This window comes from Antechinus flavipes, chromosome 5, assembly GCF_016432865.1.
Source record: "Antechinus flavipes isolate AdamAnt ecotype Samford, QLD, Australia chromosome 5, AdamAnt_v2, whole genome shotgun sequence".
Lineage (NCBI taxonomy): Eukaryota > Metazoa > Chordata > Mammalia > Dasyuromorphia > Dasyuridae > Antechinus > Antechinus flavipes.
In genome coordinates, this window is record NC_067402.1 from 147,371,608 (window position 1) to 147,388,617 (window position 17,010).

Consider the following 17,010-nt stretch of genomic DNA (forward strand, 5'->3'; position numbering starts at 1 on the left):
ACATGGAAACCCTCTCCTATCTCCTCTGCTAGACTAGGAGATCCTTATGAGCATGTAATCCCTTGAGTTTAGCACAGGAACTGAATATATGTGCTTAAGAATTTGATATCTCATTCTGTGTAATTCTTATCCAAGTCTTTCTGAAAAATTTCCAAAGAGGATCACCCACCATGATGAAGGTCTTCCTCTGATCCCTATAAGATTTCATATAGATGTAGCATGTAGCATGTGGCTGTCCTTTTGTAATCTCTCTCCGTAGATGTATGACTGGACCAGTCATTCAGCCAACAAAAATTAAGAGCCAACCATATACAGACATTGAATTGAGTGTGGAGATACAAAAGAAAGGCAAAAACATAGTTCCTATTTTCAAGGAATTCACAGTTTAATGGGAAAGACAATATGCAAATAGTTATATACAAATAAAATATATACAGGATAATTTCAGAAGGAAGGCACTATAATTAAGGAGAACTGAAGGAGAAATAAGATACAAAAATCTATATAAGACATAGCAAAGCAGATAGTCCCATCCATTTTTGTAAAAAAATAAAATAAAATAAATAAAAATAAACACAAACTATTTTTTTTTTTTGCCATGAATAAGAGATACCTAGAACTGTACCTAAATTGTTTGGCTCAACTTTGCTATTTTAGATCAAATGGACTTCAACTATAATTTTAAAAGTATTTGTACCTTCCCTTCTTGCCTGAATGTGTTTCCTTTTTCCTGGCATGTTTCCTTTTTCCAATAATCTTCCCCAAATTTTGCCTGATTCTCCCTTTCTGTATCCCTCCATCTTTTGTGAAAGGTAGTATTTATGTTAATTAAATTGCTTTGGAAAGATGAGATTTGGCTATATACTCTTTTAGGATGCTAAAGTCCTTTATGGATTTAGTCTGCCAGTCAATGGCATACTCCCATCTCATGGAATATTTATTTTCTCCTAGCTAATTGTGAGGAACTTGTCTTTTCCATTGTTAATGGTTACCTTGCTAACTATTTGCTTTCCCAAATCTACTGCATATCTACCACTCCTGGTGTCTACTGTACCTCTTCATTTTGTCTGTAAATAAATGTACCCTTTGACAAGAAAATAGATCTTGTGAATGTCATGTGACTGAACCCCAATATTTGGTGTTGCTCTCCCCAATCTTATCATTTGGTGCCTACAATAATTTTATCAGCAAGTAGCACAGTGTTTGGCACAGAGCAAAAACAAAAATGTCTTTATTTCATTTCTACTCTCTGTGTTTGAGTCATTTAGAATATTGGTGTTTTTTAAAAAAGGACTTTTCTAGCAGGAAGCAGCTTACAATCAGTAGAAATTCTGCACAATTTTCCACATTCTAACCCAGTCTACTCTCTTCCTCCAAAACAATTCTGGACCAAGTTCATTTTTCCCCTTCAGTACCTGTCTGAGATACATGTACTGATGAATTATGTAACTGGGTTCTTCATTCAACTCACTGCCTGTCATATCCTGAGCAATAGTCACTTCATCCATTCTATTTTTACAATAAAGCAGTCATTGAAAACAAAACACATAAGAGGTCATGACTCACATTAACTCTCTCCCCCTCCAAAAAAATTACTTTACAAACAGATTTATTAAGTTTGAAATACAATCCAATTTCTAACGTTCAATATACTAGAAGTTTTTGAGGACTATATCTATTGTTTAAATCTAGTAAACCTCTACAATATATGTATATATTTGTATAATTTATACAATTCTTTTTAAATTCTGGGCTGAATTGCATGTAAATGTAAATACCAAAGTTTTTTTTAAGGCACACACAGAAATTTGTGAGTACTAAACTTTGGAAACATAAAACAAATTTCCAAAGCCAAAGGGGGCTGGCAGCCTGTTTGTTTGTAGTTTTTAGTACTCTTGTCTGTGAAAATGGAGGCAAGTTGTTGGTGTTTTTATCCTGCCTCTCTATTTCCTGTTTATGGATTCAGAAGGGAGTTGTCCTGGTCTGGAAGCAGCTTTCATGTTCTTTTCCTTCCACTCCTTAATGAGCCGGATATAACACAACAGAATGTCTATTTAAGTCCTTAGGCATTTGAATGCATATGTATGAACAACCATCACCAAAACGAAATGATCATAAATATTTGCTTGTGTTTTTTTAATGAGCTTCCAGTTTTTAAAAATAAATACTAAGTAGAAATACTGACTGAATTTATGCATTCATTTCCATGGAATGATTAAAAGACTATTGTTTAATTCCGCTTGGGACTGGTGAAAAGACATAACAGCAATCAACAAAAATCTAAAGGGGGTAAAAATGCTGAATAGGAAGAAGGCTTATTCGTTCTGGAGTAAAATAGTCAAATAAGAATCAAAAGGATAACATGGTTGGAAGAAATAATAGTTAAATATCAGGGAAAAATTTCCAGAAATGTCTTTTTTTTTTTTTTTTTTTTGGTGTCACAGACCCCACCCCTTCTCAGAATCATGACTCGAAATGCATACAATAAAAGACAAATTACAAGGGAAAACAATTATATTGAAATTCGGCTATAACTTTTTTTTTTTTTTTAAGTTTGGGAACTTCAGGTTAAGAATCCCTGTCTTAGGGAAAATAGTTCCAGAAAGATTTTAGCATTGTAAGTCAGGATGACCTGAATTCAAATTTGACCTCAGACACTTAACACTTCCTAGCTGTGTGATCCTGGGCAAGTCATTTAATCCCAATTGCCTCAGCAAAATAAAATAAAATAAGATTTTTTTTTTAAAGTAAAGAGTTTTATTAGACGCTTGAACAGCAATACAAAGGATGAAACTCACTTAGCAATGATTTTTACTGAAATTAGTACATTCCAATAGCCAAAAATGACGATTTTTTTCAGGTCCTCCCTCCAACTCATCATCAGAATTCTATCTAATATTCTAGTGGGATTTCTATATCGGGTGTTTCAAAAGTTTTATGCTAAGACTTTGGGGACACTGTGTTTTGTAACATTTAAAGTTAAATGGTGTGGAGATAGAGAGAACATTGATTTCGTGAAAGTCAGGAGTAGAAGATCAATTATATTCTGGTCTTTTCTATGGTATCTTCTGTTATCTTCAGTAATAGAAGGGAAAATTATTAGGCAGTATCCCTAGGAAAAGAAAATCCATGAAACATTTCATTCATTCAACAGATTAGTACCAAGTTTTTTCCTAAAGCCTTGAGGGAAATATGAAGATATTTATTAAAATGCTTATTTTGTGCTTAGCCCTGGAAATATATGTAAAAGGAAATAAGGAAAAGCTTCTGCTTTCAGGGAGCTTAAAATCTATTAAGGAAGAAAAGATATGTACAAAAAACACTATTAAGATACAAAATGGAACTAAATGAATATTGAAAGAGGTACAAATCAGGTACGGGGGCAGCATGAAAAGAAAAATCCATTTAGTATTTACAAAGTATTTTTCAAAATATATTACCTCATTTGATTCTCACACATTTGATTCTCATTTTTTTTTTTTTAGGAAGGTAGGTGCTATTATTGTGCCCATTTCAAAGATGAGGTAAATGTGGCAGACAGGGATCAAATGACTTGCCCAGAGTCACATGGCTAATAAGTGTCTGAGCTGGGATTTCTTAGAGAACATGGCATTTGAACCAGATTTTCAATGATGGATATTATTTCAAGACCCACGATTAAGTTGGGTGACATAGTGGAAGATTTCCTTGGCATAGGAGAAAATTATAAGCAAAGGCAGGCAAATATCAAATATGTTTAGAAGGTGGTACACTTTGGCTGGAGTATAGAAATTATAAATGAGAGACATGATAAAGAAGCATAATTTATAGTTGTCTTTATAATACCCTATTATGAATTCAAGTCCACATTCAGCACTTACTATCCATATAAAAGTGGGCAAGTTGCAAACATCTCTAGGTTTCAATTTTTGTAAAAGGAGGAGTTAGATTTAAATGATGTATAAAGTCCCTTTCAGCTCTAAAACTCTAATCATATAATCCTATGATTATTTTTAGAGTAGATTCATTTGAAGATGAGTATCAGGGAGAAATTCTAAAATAAACTTTAGATAGTCTTATGGCCAAGGAAATACAAAGAGATTTCTGGAACTCAGTAGAAACCAGGTGGGTAATTAGACATAATTAGATCATTTTATTTCTGCTTGTGGTAAGCTTGTTTTCACTGAGAGACTAAGGTATAAATTTATCAATTAAAAACAGCTGAACATTTAGCAGAATCCTATGTCAAGAGGGAAGAAACTCACTCTAAATATATTAAAACTAGCTCATAATCTCCTTTAACTACTGAGTCTCAAGGGCAATGAACAAAATTTGAATAGCTATCAAAAATGCTACCAAACTGGAGAAAATGCCTTGAAGCAAGGATAGGATTACAGAGAACTAAGGATGTAGAGGCTGTGTTCCTATCTGTAACAAGAAAGGCCTCCAAGAGCAACTCTTCACTCTTCAGTTTATCTGGAAGAATAAAATGTTCTTTTAAAAAATGGGAAAAATGTGTCAAGGAATAAAAATGAGAAGAAAATATATATGAAGAAACAGGGGAAAGGAAGTTAAAGGATAAAACAATATAGTACAGAACTAAGAGAAAAAAAGGAAATTGAATTTTAAAACCTCACATATTTCCTAATTTCCCAACCTCTACACTCATTTTGGACTTCTTTGATTTCTCCAACATGCTTTGGGTACTTTTTCCTCCCTACTTTTCAGCTTTCTTTTGATTATTTTCTCCCATTAAATTGTAAACTCTTTGAGGGCAGGGATTGTCTTTTTTTTTTTTTTTTTTTTTTTTGCATTTTTGCATTTCCAGAAGTCACTTCTGTGCCTAGCACATAGTAGGTGCTTAATAAATGCTGATTGAATATTGATTACTAAATATTAGGGAGAGAGTTCCTTTCACAGAGAGGGCAGAGATTAATTTTCTCAAGAGGAAGCAGCTTCTTCTATTTCAAGTAATGTTGATGTGGCTCTACAGGTATCACTGAGTGAGAGGTCAGCCAGTAAAGCCAGGAAGAAGAGATGAGTAATGGTGGTTGATGATTCCTCTGCTAAGGGATATTGAGGTGGCTATTTGTTGATCTGATATAAACCCCAGAACTGAAGTGTTCTTGTAGCATGAGGGATATGATTAAGAGCCTTCCATCAGAATTTGTCATAGCTGATGATTGCTACCCACTCTTAATGATTCACATTGGAATAATATCCTTAGAAAGAATATGAAAAGTAACCTTAAGGATTATAAAAATTTAGGCAGAAAATTGTAGATTTTAATGACAAAGATGTGTTGTTTTTGTCCTCCTATTAACTGTAGATTGAAAATAGAGATTTCAGAAGAGGTAGATGGGTTTGGAGAAGTGAACAAAGGATGAAATAGAGGGTGTCTAAAAATGAAATTTGGATTTCTGGATCACAGTTTAAAATATAGCGTATCTTCTGTCTTGGGGATAACCCAAGAACTTTGAACTGTGGCAAATGGGACAAAGAAAATGGTTGAGTAAGAAGAGTAAACAATTAAGTCTTATTTTTCTAAACCAAATAACTATTTAATTTTTGTCTGTATATCCCCAATATCTAGCATGTTTGGCAAAAGTAAACACTTAAAGAAGGTTTGTTCAAATTTTGCTTCTATTTCTCTTTCATGGATACTGATCTTAGGCTTAAGAAGATAGAGAAAAAATGATTAAATTGAAAAAGGAGTAGAAACTGAAGAAAATTGAAATGATGATAAAAGCTCTGAACTGACTTCAACAAGTTCAATTCACAAATTACACTCTAAAATATTGAAAAAATCGGCACATGTCAGCTAGTCAATAATTTTTGAAAGATGGAGAAAATAGAAGAAGTGCCACAAAACCAAATGAGAACAAATGAGAATGGTAGCCATTCTAATTATAGGCCAGTGGATTTTATGTCTATTCCCAACAAAATTCCATGACAATTTTAATTTTTTTTAATTTTCAAAACATATACAGGGATAATTTTTCAATATTGACCCTTGAAAAATCTTGTGTTCCCATTTTCCCCTTCCTCCAAATCCTTCCTATAGATGGCATGTAATCCAATATATGTTAAATATGGTAAAAAATATATGTTAAATCCCATGTAGGGATTCATATTTATACAATTATCTTGCTGCACAAGAAAAATCAGGTCAAAAAAGTAAAAAAAAAGATAAAAAATAAAATTCAAGCACCCTACAACAAAAAGAGTGAAAACTCTATTTTGTGATCACCCTCAGTTCCCACAGTCCTCTGTCTGGGTATAAATGGCTTTCTTCATCACAAGATCATCGGAACCGGCCTGGATCTTGTTGTTGAAAAGAGCCATATCCATCAGAACTGATTATTGTATAATCTTCTTGTTGCCATGTACAATGATCTCTTAGTTCTACTCATTTCACTTAGCATTAGTTCATATAAGTCTCTCTAGGCCTCTTTGAAATCATCCTGCTTGAATACAGAAGTCTCTCCAAGACTTACATGAACTGCTAAGTGAAATGAGCAGAACCAGGAGATCATTATATACTTCAACAATGATACTGTATGAGGATGTATTCTGATGGAAGTGGATTTCTTTGACAAAGAGACCTAACTCAGTTTCAACTGATCAATGATGGACAGAAGCAGCTACACCCAAAGAAAGAACACTGGGAAATGAATGTAAACTGTTTGCATTTTTGTTTTTCTTCCCGAGTTATTTCTACCTTCTGAATCCAATTCTCCCTGTGCAACAAGAGAACTGTTCGGTTCTGCACACATATATTGTATCTAGGATATACTGTGCCATATTTAACATTTATAGGACTGCTTGCCATCTTGGGGTGGGGGGTGTGGAGGGAGAGAGGAGAAAAATCGAACAGAAGTGAGTGCAAGGGATAATGTTGTAAAAAATTATCCTGGCATGGGTTCTGTCAATAAAAAGTTATTATTAAAAAAAAGAAAGAAATCATTCTGCTGATCGTTTCTTATAGAACAAAAAAAATTCCATAATATTCATATACTACAACTTATAAAGCCATTCTCCAACCAAAATAAAGTCAAAATGAGTTCTTGATCTAGATATAAAGAGGGATATTATAAGCAAATTAGAAGAACATAGGATAGTTTATCTCTCAGATCTATGGAGAAGGAAGAAATTTGTGACCAAAGAAGAACTGGAGTACATTATTGAACACACAGTAGATAACTTTGATTATATTAAGTTCCACTCAGTGGGCATCCACTCAGTTTTCAGTTTCTTGCCACTACAATATTTTTGCACATGTGTGTCCCTTTCCCTCTTTTAAGATCTCTTTGGGATACAAGTCTAGTAGAAACACTGCTGGGTCAAAGGGTATGCACAATTTGATAACCCATTGGGCATAGTTCCAAATTGCTCTCCAGAATGGTTGGATCCATTCACAATTCCACTAACAAGGTGTTAGTGTCCCAGTTTTCCTACATCCCCTCCAACATGCATCATTATTTTTGTCCATCATCTTAGCCAATCTGAGAAATTTCTAGTGGTATCTCAGAGTTGCTTTAATTTGAATTTCTCTGATCAATAATGATTTAAAGCACCTTTTTGTATGATTAGAAATGATTTCAATTTCTTCATCTGAAAATTGTTCATATCCTTTGACCATTTATCAATTGGAGAATGGCTTGAATTCTTATAAATTTGAGTCAATTCTCTATATGTTTTAGAAATGAGGTCTTTATTAGAACCTTTGAATGTAAAAATGTTTTCCCAATTTATTGCTTCCCTTCTAATCTTGTCTGCATTAGTTTTGTTTGTACAAAAACTTTTTAACTTAATATAATCAAAGCTATCTACTGTGTGTTCAATAATGTACTCCAGTTCTTCTTTGGTCACAAATTTCTTCCTTCTCCATAGATCTGAGAGGTAAACTATCCTATGTTCTTCTAATTTGCTTATAATATCACTTTTTATATCTAGATCATGAACTCATTTTGACTTTATTTTGGTATATGGTATTAGGTGTGGGTCAATGCCTAGTTTCTGCCATACAGATTTCCAGTTTTCCCAGCAGTTTTTGTCAAATAGTGAATTCTTATCCACAAAGCCTGGGTCTTTGGGTTTGTCAAACACTAGATTACTATAATCATTGATTATTTTGCCCTGTGCACCTAACCTATTCCACTGATTGACTACTCTATTTCCTTGTCAAATGATTTTGATGATCACTGTTGTATAATATAGTTTTAGGTCTGGCACAGCTAGGCTACTCTCCTTTGCATTTTTTTTCATTAATTCCCTTGAAATTCTTGACCTTTTGTTCTTCCAGATGAACTTTGTTATTATTTTTTCTAGATCTGTAAAATAATTTATTGGGAGTTCAATTGGTATGGCACTAAATAAATAGATTAATTTAAATAGAATTCCATGACACATTTTTAAAAGGATAGTTTGTAGGCATTTTGAAATGAAGTAGGGACCACTAAAAGCCAGTATGACTTGATCAATAATAGTAAAATTATTAATTACATATTAATCTCATTAATGAAGGGAATTCCATAAACATTGTATAATTAGATTTCAATAAAGCCTTTGACAAAATATCTCTTCCTATCATCATGAACAAGTCAAACATCTTTTTAAATTTTAATAATAATAATAATTTAGTTAAAAAATAAACAATAAAAATATTTTAATAACCTTCTGTCTAAAGTTCTTAATCTTTTTTGGGTCATGGGCTTTTTTGTCAATCTGGTAGAATTTATGATTTCCTTTTTAGGATAATCTTTTAAAGTAAATAGGATTATAAGAGAAACCAATTATAATGAAATATAGTTATCACAAAATATTTTCTAAAGTTCACAGACCCCAGGTAAAGACCCCTGGTTTTGATGATAGGACAGTTAGGTGAAATTATCATAGTTTGAATAACTCAACTGAAAGATATGATATGTAAAGAGCTTGACAAACATCTCGTATTTCTCAAGCAGAGTCAGAGAAGTCATTTCAAATGTTCATAGGGACTATTTGTGTTCCACCTATGGCAGAACATTTCCAACTTGTAATGGTTGATCAGCCACGTTGGACACATTGTAACTTGACTCTAACATAGTGACATCATTTTTGTCCTCTTGAGAATGAAGAACAACCATCAACCAACCATTCAAGAGACAAAGTTTATGGGAAATTAATCATTTTATTAATAATGCTAACATTTTACTAATAAAAGAGTCAGTGACACTCAAATAACAAAGACCAGTCATGTCAGTGGGCTCATAGTTTGTATGCCCTGGAAAGGGTATTCAATTAATAAAAGAGAATGAAGATTACAATGAGAAATGCACATATATTCCAATGAGAGATGTAACTATGTAATGTTATGTTACAAACATAATGTAATGTAAGTTTATCATTTACAAAGCACCTTCAGCCTCAGGGAAATCTAGACAAAGAATCTATATCCCCTACCCAAGCCTGAGCAGAAGACAAAGGGCCAGAAGTTTCATTTTAGATTAGGTGGGATAGCAATACTTCAAATTGAGGAGAATGTTAATCTTGTCTGCTGTCATTCCTGTCCTTCAGAGGCTGAACTTTTAATCAGGACCTTAGAAAAAGGGAAAATTCTGTATCTCTCAGAATCATTGGTTTTTAATAATCACTTTTCTCAAAGAGTAATCACTAATAATTCAATGTTAACTTGGAGATATGCCTTATGTAGAATGCCTCAGAAATCAATATACTTGGTTCTATATTGCTCATATTTTTATAGATGACTTTGGGAAAGACATATATGGCATAGTTATAAAATTTTCAGTCACAAAACTGGAAAGAACAGCTAACACATTAGACAATATCCAAAAACATCTTGACAGCTAGAATGATTGTTGGAATATAGTAACATATATTTGCATTAAATGTATATTGAATTGGGGTAAGTATAAAATTCTATACATGGGCTCAAAAGTTCAATAAATAGAGTTGAGGAGAAAATGCTTTCAAAATATGGAGTTTGACATACATTTTAATACATTTAATATGTTTAATACATTTGATACATGTTAAAATGTTTAACATTGTTTGCTATCTAGGGGAGGGGATGGAAGGGAAAAAGGAGAAAATCTAAACCACAAGGCTATACAAGGATCAATGTTGTCAAATTATTCATGCCTATGTTTTGAAAATAAAAAGTTTTAAAAGCAAAAACAAAATATGGAGGTTGAATACCAGCTAAGTACATCCGTTGGGCTTAGAATATAGAGTAGGGGAAGAGTAGTGATACAACCTAAAGTAGAAAGATTAACAAAACCAGATTTTGAAAGGATTTAAATACTGGCCTGAGTAATTTGTATCTTATGTTACAGGCAATAAAAAGCTACCAAAGTCAGTGAATCAGGATCATGCCAGTGCTTTAAGATGGTAAACCTTGTACAATAATCCAGATGAGTGGTAATGAGGACCTGAAATAAAATATTGATTACTTATATAGAAAAAAGGGATTGAATATGAGAAATGTGGAGGTAGAATCAGTAAGAATTGAGAACTAGATAGATATGGGGAGGGAAAGAAAAGGAAGAAATGACTCTGATCTTACAAACGCAGGTGACTGGAAGGGTGGTGGTGCCCTTATCAGAAGTAGGAAAGTCTGGAGGTGGAGAAAGAAAGGGTTTAGGGACAGAAATAATAGACTCCATTTTGAGCATGTTATGGTTGAGGTGCTGCTGGGGTATACAGTTAGACAGATCCAGAATATGGGTAACAATGCAGAATAGGACATCAAGAGAAGTAGTAGACCTGGATAGCTAGATCTAGGAGGCTGTTTGTAACTCAGACATAGGCGCAAACAAGAGGGAGAAGGCAGAGAAAGGGATAGAAAGCCCAGGACAGAACCTGGAGATGATACCTACCCTCAAAAAACAAAAAGAGAAATGATGATTCAGTGAAGATTGAGAAGGAACAGAGAGGTATGAGGAAGCTACATCATGGAAGCCAAGTCTAGATAGATTATCCACAAATAAGAAGTGTGTGATTTATCAAAAGCAGCAGAAAAGTCAAGGCACAAGAGGACAAAGAAAAAAATAATTACATTTAGCAATTAAAAGGTTATTAATAACTCTGTGTTGCCTTCCCACTCTGATATTCTAAGAAAACAAATTTCATCACAGAAATAATATTCTAATAGGTAAATTATATGCTTAACTAAGGGCTATACTATTTCTAGAATTAACATGATATTGTTAACTTAATCAATAATAATAATGTGCCAGCCACAATGCTAAGTACTTTACAATTATTTTCTTCTTTGATTTTCATAACAACCCTGAAAGGTAGGTATTATTAGTATCATATTTAATGATGAAGAAACTGAAGTAATTTATATGCCTGGAGATTATATAGAATGAAATTTTGGTTTCATTAGTATATCTATGTATTTCATCCAAAAAAAAGGTGGCCACCTCTCCATGCTTTAGTGGTCTACTTTATCAAATTGCTGTGACCCAAAATGTTTAACACCAAGCAATCAAGCAATTAACTGACTGATGAGAAGTAATTCCAAAATGAACTAGGATGTTCCTTTATATGCAGTCTATCACTACAGCTATGCTCAAATCTTTATCAACTTACTAATACTTGCTGAAGCAATATCTTTTTAAATGAAATCTAAGGCTCTTAGTAGCCTTTCTTTGTCTGCTATATAATGATATTGATTCCTACTGAGTTTTTTCAGTTTACTAAAATTCTCAATTTTTTTTTCAGATGAACTATTTATGTGCTTGTGAAGCTGATTCTTTGAATCTAAATGTAAGACTCCACATTTATTCCTCTTAAATTTCATCTTGTTAAGTTCAACCTAATGCTCTAGGTGGTTAGGATCTTTATAAAGTATATTCTTTTGTGTTAGCAGTCAGAGTCAGAGATCATCTCACATTTGTTAAGAATGCCATTTATAAGTTAGTTCTTTTGACTGTATATTTTTTACTTTTTATAGATTTTAAAACTGTATAATTCTTTACATATGGCGGGGGAGAGGTGGGAGTATGGTAAGTTTTATGCCTGTAAATGGAGAACAGTTGAAATTGATGCTAATCTTTATGCCCTGTTTTTTTGTATAAAGATCCTATTAATCCCCGATTCTTCTACTTCACTTAACTCTGGCACACACCAAAAAGAGAACCTTCACTTTTCCTGTTTTATCATTATATTAAATAATAAAAGTATTTTACTAATATGAAAAAAAAAGAATGCCATTTATACCTTTTGTCAAGTCCCTGGACCCTGAACCATGCTATCATAACATTAGGTACTTAAAAATAATTTGTACAACATGATGAAGGCTTTATCACTGGGATAGGAATGTAGTGGAAGAAAACAAGCTAATACATTTACAAATTTTCTTTATGTATCAAAAGCAACTGATTGAATATATTTTTGTTTCATATTACATTATGGGGTAAAATGTATAAAATTCCTTTTTTTTTTTTTTTGCAAACTCCCACCTTTTAAAAAGTTCTAATACATTTAAATGCTTATAATGTGTAAAATATCATGCTAATTGTAAAAGAAAAGTAAGAGAGTTCCTTCTTTCAAGTAGCCTTATTCAAATAGGGCAACAAAAAATCAGCAAATCAGTAGGAAAAGCCTATTAGTGGTCCTTAACTTATGACACCAAAGCAGATGGAAGCCTTTCAACAGTGACAGTAACTTGAATATAGGGAATTTTCCTTTTTGGATCATCAGTAACTGTGGCTCCTGAGGAATCAGGATCTGCCTTATCAAGGGGCATCTGCCAGATCCCACCTCTACAAGAACTACTAGTCTGGAAGCTAGTTGTGGAGTTAACAATGGAAGCTACATTTTCATTAGGGTCATGAAGCTTGGAGTTCTTTGGGAAAACTTGATGGCTTTTTGAAAAACAGATCCAAGGACATTTATTTCTCTATAGATTTCTCTACCTTCTTTTTCTCATTGCAAACTCTGCTATCATAAGTATAAGTATTCGAGGTCAAATTGTTTTTGTCTTCTATCTAAGGTCTGTTTCTTATTTTATGATGCTTTCCCTCCCAATTGGTAAGGCAACATGTCTATACTACTCACATAAATGTTATTGGTGCCAAAAGTATAAATGGCAGAGAACCACATGAAGTTTGCTTAAATTCAAAATTGTCTATTACACAATAAAATAATAAATAAAAATCTTTATTCTGAAGAAGTATTGTACTAGAACTTTTGTTGAGTGTGAAACTGATTTAAATTTTGTTTAAAACATAGTTGACCTGGCCAGTTTTATAAAACCAACTATTTAAGTCAGTGAAAATGTCAAACTAGTTGTTTGAATTAAATCTTCCTTTCCCCTAATTAATTTAGTCAAAACAATTGATTCAAGAACTTCATGTTGTTACTTTTTTTTCTTCCTTAATGAGGGAAAAAATAACTGAGGTATTAAAAAGTAAATTTATAGTAGATCAACAATTCAAAATTTTGCTTTATGAATTTTATCAACATGATCCTCTAGAATAAAAAAGAAGATGAAGTTAAGGAAGAAATCAGTTTTATAAACTGTATAACAAAACATAAATTGGTGTTAGTGAGGAACACACTTTTAAATTTTAACTCCTTAAAAATATATTTATTATTTTATTTTTCTTCAGTTACATGTAGAAACAATTTTAAACAATCATTTTTAAAACTTTGAGTTCCAAATTTTTTCCCTTTCTCCCTCCCCATTCCACTTTATTGAAAAGACAAGCAATTTATATATGTGTAGCTTTGCAAAATAAGTCAATAATAGCCATGTTATAAAAGAAAACAGATTTTAAAAAAAACTTAAGAAAAATAAAGTTTGAAAAGTATGCTTCAATCTGTATTCAGACAACATCAGTTCTTTGTCTAGGAATGGATAACATTTTTATCATAAATCCTTCAGAATTATCTTGTATTATTATATTACTGAAAATAGCTAAGTTGTACACAGCTAATCATTTTTCAATATTGCTATTACTTGGCACAAAGTACATGTCACTTTGTATCAGATCATGTATGTCTTTCTGGGTTTTTCTGAAGCATTCTGCTCATCATTTTTCATAATACAATAGTATTCTATCATAATCACATACCACAATTTTTTCAGTCATTTCTCAATTGTTCAGTCAATCCTCAGGCATCAACCCAATTTCTACTTCTTTTCTCTGAAAAAGATCTGTTATAGTTTTGTACATATAGGTTTTTTTCCTTTTTTTAAATTTCTTTTGAGATATAGATCCAGTAGTGATATTATTAAGTCAAAGAGTATGTATGATTTTATAGTCCTTTGGGAATATTTCCAAATTTCTCTACAGAATGGTAGATTCAGTTCACAACTCCAAAAACAATAGCATTAATGTCTCATTTTTCATACATCCCCTACATCATTTGATTTTCCTTTTATGTCTTATTAGCCAATATAATAGGTTTGGGGTAGTACCTCAGAATTATTTTAATTTTCATTTTTCTACTTTATAGTAAGAGCATTTTTCCTTATGATTATAGATAGTTTTGATTACTTCATCTGAAAAGTGTTCATATCTTTTGATCATTTATCATGTGGAGAATGGCTCTTATTTTTAAATTTTTGATTTAGGTCAAATTGTTTGAGAAATGAGGTCTTTTTTTGGAGAAACTTGCTTTAAAATTTTTTTTTCACACTTATTATTACTGACTGTATTTCTCTCCATCCTATTTCTCCCATTCATTCTATTCTTTCTCTCCTTTTACTGTGTCGTTCCTCAAAAGTGTTTTGTTTCTGACTTCCTCTTACCCTAATCTGTCCTCCCTTCTATCACATCTTCTCTTTACCCTTTCTCTTCTCTCCTTTTCTTACTTTTCTATAGGATAAGTTAGATTTCTATACCCAATTGAGTGTATATGTAATTTCTTCTTTGAATCAATTCTGGTGAGAGTAAGGTTCACTCACTTCTCCTTACTTTCTCCTTTTACCCCTCCATTGCAAAAGCTTTTTCTTGTCTTTTTTATGTAAGATAATGTACCCCATTCTATCTCTCATTTCCTTTCTCCCAATTCATTTCTTTCTCACCTCTTACTTTTATTTTTTAAGATGTCATCCTTTCATATTCAATTAATACCTATGCCCTCTGTCTATATACTCCTTCTAACTGTCCTAGTAATGAGAAAGATTTTAGGAGTTACAAGCATCATCTTCTTATGTAGGAATATAAACAGTTTAACCTTATTAAGTCCTTTATGATTTTATTTTCCTGCTTGCTTTTTTATGCTTTGCTTGAGTGTTGTAATTGAAAGTCAGTTTTTCTATTCAGCTCTGGGCCTTTCACCAAGAATATTTGAAAGTCCTCTATTTCATTGAATATCCATTTTTTTCCATTGATCAGTTTTGCTGGGCATGTAATTTTTGGCTGTAGCAAAATTAGCATGAAGTTATCCCTAAACATTAACATCTAGATGATCTCATCCTAGAAATAATCACTCTTCCAATTTGGAACTATGTAGCCCAAAGGGCTATCAAACTGTGCATACCCTTTGAAGCAGCAGTGTTTCTACTGGGCTTATATCCCAAAGAGATAATAAAGGAGGGAAAGTGACCCATATGTGCAAAAATGCCACAAAAATGTTTGTGGCAGCCCTTTTTGTAGTGACTAGAAACTGGAAACTGAGTGGGATGCCCATCAATTGGAGAATGGCTAAATAGGCTATAACATATTATAGATGTTATAGAATATTATTATTCTATAAGAAACAATCAACAGGATGATTTCAGAGAAGCCTGGAGAGACTTACATGAACTGATGCTAAGTGAAGTGAGCAGAACCAGGAGATCATTGTACATGGCAATTACAAGACTATACAATGATCAATTCTGATAGACGTGGCTCTCTTCAACAATGAGATGATTCAAAGCAGTTCCAATTGTCCAGTAATGAAGAGAGCCATCTACACCCAGAGAGAGGACTGTGAGAACTGAGTGTGGACCAAAACTTAGTATTTTCATCTTTTTTGTTGTTATTTGCTTGTATTTTGTTTCTGTTTTTTTTTTTTTTTCTTTTTTGATCTGATTTTTCTTGTGCAGCAAGATAATTGCAAAAAGCAAGGTCAAACAAACTTGTTTCTATTGCTTATATTTCTATTGCTTTATCTTTCAAGGAACTTTTTATAATTTTGATGTATATGTGATAGATACCTTATTAGAAAGAGAATTTTTAAGGTAGTGTTTTGATCTATTAAATGCTTTTTACAAACATACAAACACATACACATATCTGACAATCAGCACAATGACATCTAATAGTTTTTATAGCAATGTGAAGATTATAGTCTATTCTTTCAATAATATGCCCTCTCTTAGGTCATTGGACAAAGATCTTGTTCTTAGAGAACCAACCAATAACTAAATTAATGTTTTTAGATCATCTAAAAATTGCAAATCTTAGCACTATGCTTTTCCCCACCATTCTCTCACTGTACAAATGGAAGAGGATAACACAGGCCTCAAGGGCATTTTACATTTTCCTTTGTTTTGTGGGTTGCCAAGGGCAAAAAATTAATCATTGGGTGGTCAGTTTCCTGGTGATAAGACTTTCTGCTTGGTTAGGACTGGTTCTTGGAAAGCAGAATGTATGTTGCAGGGTCTGAATTCAAAGATTCAATTTTAAACATCAAACATGGTGCAATCTTCTAGAGCATGTACTTTTACGAATTAGTCTTTGAGTCCCAAGGTCTTTCTCAATACTAAAATGAGGCATAAATATAGGATTTGATGGAAGATACTCATACAAAGGATAGGACCAAACTAGAAATATCTTTGTTATAGGGAATTTCCCAATAAAGAAACTGTCTATATTAAAAAATCTACCTATAGTAAGGCAGATTTTGGTACATTCTCTGTATCTGAGAATACTGAGAGATTAAGTGATTTATTTACCCCATGTCACACAACTAGGATGTATCAGAGGAAATATTGGAAAACAACCTCTACTATACCACATTGTTTAATTGTTTTTCAGTCATGTCTAACTCTTTGTCATCCCATTTGAGATTTTATTGGCAAAG